Source organism: Aphelocoma coerulescens, unplaced genomic scaffold (assembly GCF_041296385.1).
Source record: "Aphelocoma coerulescens isolate FSJ_1873_10779 unplaced genomic scaffold, UR_Acoe_1.0 HiC_scaffold_146, whole genome shotgun sequence".
Taxonomy (NCBI): domain Eukaryota; kingdom Metazoa; phylum Chordata; class Aves; order Passeriformes; family Corvidae; genus Aphelocoma; species Aphelocoma coerulescens.
In genome coordinates, this window is record NW_027183496.1 from 224,493 (window position 1) to 227,443 (window position 2,951).

At 56.7% G+C, this 2,951-nt stretch overlaps 1 long non-coding RNA gene across 1 annotated transcript; it reads right to left on the reverse strand.

The window, feature by feature from the left end:
• Positions 1-1,494: 1,494 nt before the first annotated feature.
• On the reverse strand, positions 1,495-2,199 carry LOC138100836 (uncharacterized). The gene is made up of 3 exons (XR_011146916.1): positions 2,159-2,199; positions 1,701-1,769; positions 1,495-1,609 (listed from the first exon to the last, which is right to left on the reverse strand). It is a non-coding gene; the product is annotated as an uncharacterized lncRNA (long non-coding RNA).
• Positions 2,200-2,951: the final 752 nt, after the last annotated feature.

Sequence of the window (2,951 nt, forward strand, 5' to 3'; positions counted from 1 at the left end):
GCCCAGAGACAGGACAAGAGGCCACAGCCTTGAGCTGCAGCAGAGGAGGTTTAGGCTGGACATTAGAAAGAGCTGATTGACAGCAAGGGTGATTGGGCATTGGAATGGGCTGCCCAGGCAGGTGGTGGAGTCGCCGTCCCTGCAGGTATTTAAGGAAAGACTGGATGTGGCACTCGCTGGCATGGTCTGGTGACAAGGTGGTGTTGGCTCATAGTTTGGACTGGATGATCACGCAGGAATTGTTGCTGGGCTGTGGGAAGTGCGGATCCAGCGTGTTTGATGGTGACTAGGGGTTGGATCCTGGTAGTTGCGGCCACCTTTTGTGGTCACAGGACACTTTCAGTTCATCTGAAGTCATGAACTCAGGAGAAAGTCAGCACAAAAGGAATCAAAGGGCCTTTGCTACTGCAGGGAAAGCCATCTTGGTAGAGGTTTAATGATTTCGGATGTAGGAAGCAAACGGAGTCAATTTTTGGCCTGTGGTTTTGTTCTAATCCAGGGACAGTTTCCAAAATGATGCAATTTGTGCTGAAAAACCAGGACCGAGCCTCAGCATCGGATGTTGCACACTGAGTACAGAGCTGTTTGTGGTAGTTATGATCAAGAAAACAATTGGAATTCTTTTCCCTATTTCACTCTTTCTCCCTCTCTCTCTGGCAATGAGCCTCCAACACTCCCTGCAGCTCTGCTTTCCATGATCTGCTCCTCTGGAGCTGGCCTTGGCCAGCTGAGCAGCGGGAAGAGGGAGGCTAATGGACCATTCCAGCTGCAGACTTCCTTTTTGTAGCCTCTGGATTTCCAGCATTTAGAAATGGTCATGTTTTAAACTGTCTGACCAAATCCCACAGGTCTCACTTCTGCCCTGGCAGAAAACCCTCCTGTGGGCCTCTTTGGGAATGGACCCTCGGAAACACCTCAGTGCAGATGAGTTTTGGTTGGTTTTGCTAAGAGATGACAAGAAGATCAGCACAAGGGGGAAGGATGAGGGAGAGGGAAGGACCAATTCCTTCCTTTTGTCTTCCCATTGGAAAGTCTCCTGCAGAGGTTGTGCTGCAGCCAGAGACTTCCCGGGCCAAGGGCTGAGGGAAACGATTCAGCTGAGGCAGTTGAGGCATCTTGTCCCCGCTTTGTAGCCCTGGATCTGGCTGCCCCCCCTGCAGCCCACAGCTCCCCTGAAATGGGGGAATCCTCCCGCCTCTGCCGGGTGCTCCTTATCCATCCCTAGCCTGGGTGCTCCTGCTTTGCGCTCTCATGGTCATTCCTGATGGTGGGGAGCAGGAGGGAGGAGTTCAGAGCAAACCTGGGAGGTGCCAGCAGGGTCAGAGATGTGTGGAGGTGAACGTGAGACAGTGACGGGATGTGCAGATGGCCACGGGGACAAGACAACACCTCAGGGATCGACTTCTTGGTGATTTGAGGGAATTTCCTTTGGAAAGCACACACGGACACAGACAGACGGACACAGAGCGTAGCTTTGCCAAAAGGTTGTATTGATTAGTCAGGGGAAATGGCCCTGGGCTCAAAGGGTTCACGGGATTCCTCCAGGGATGATCATCTCCGCATTCCACTGGTGGGGAAAAGGACACCGTTGTCCCCACAACTTGCAATCCTAAAAGACAAAAGCAGAAGGTGACCTCTGGTGCCCAGTGGGACATGAGAGGGGCCTTGGCCCCAGCCCTCTCCCTGCAGGCACTGCTCACCTAGGCATCCAGAGAGGCAGCCAGGCGCTTCTGCCGCAGAAGAGCCTCCAGCTTTTCATCCAGAGCAGGCTGGGGACAAAGGCAGCGTTAGAGACACACTGGGGGCTGCACTGGGAGGAAAGGGGAAAGCAAAGGGGTCCTTGGGGAAGGGGCCTGGGGGCAGCAATGGGGTGAGGGAGCTGCTGTGCTCCTGCCCAGAGGCAGTGGGGTCCTGGCCAAGAGGCACAGCTGGGGCAGGGGCTGCGGCCTGGGCCTTGCAGAGGGTGCTGGGGTCCCAGGATGGGAATGCAACAGGGGCCCTGGGCAAGGGGTTCCCTGGGGAGGATGTGTGGGGCAGGGGAGGTGTCTGGGGTGTCAGCAGGGCTGCACTGGGCTGTGCTGGGGCAGCATGGGATGGCCTGGGGTGTGGTGGCTGTGCGAGGGGAGGGTCTGAGAGCAGCAGAACTCCTGGTACCCACCAGAGCTGTGTTCAGGATGTCGACATTGTCTACATTGACCTGCAGAGAGACCAGGAGACCTCGCTGGTCACTGGGGTGTCCCCGGTTCCAGCAAGGGATGGGGGGAACCAAACTGCCCCCCAATTACCAGAGAGGATGCCCTCCAGTCCCAGCCCCCACTCACCTCCTGGAGATCACATTGAGTTCCTTCCAGGAGTGGCTGGGAAAGGACAACAAAGGCTTGGTCTGGATTGGACCTTGTGGGGCTGAGGGGGAACACGGGTGCAGGGAGCAGGGCGGAGGCAAAGGGATAGGAATGCAGGGCCTCCAAGGAGATCTGTTTGGAGCTGGGGGAGACCCAAAGACACTGACCTGGGCTGAATTGAGGAGCCAAGGGACACGGTTGGGGCCGTGGAAGGGGCGCGGTGTAAGGTACAGGGCAGGAGAAAGGAATTGCGGTGCAGGGACATGCGAGTGCAAGGGAGGGGCTTGGTGGGGACACAAGATTGGAGATGGGTGAGGACAAAAGCGACAGGACTGAGAGAGGGTTTGGGAGCTGGGAGTGAGTCCAGGAATGGCATCAGGAGACAACACTGCAGTGGCCAGGAAGAAAGGCAAAGGACTGGGCGGGGGGGGCATGGTAGGAAAGGGCTTGGGAATGGTCAGTGGGAGGGCGTTTGGGGAGGCTGGCTAGGACACAGAGGAGAGAGCAGGGAGGAAATTCCTGAAGGGACACCAAAAGGGTGGGATGGAAAGGGCAGGGTGTGGGGACATGTTTGGCTGGTGCCTCACCTTGGCCTGTGCTGGCAGGCAC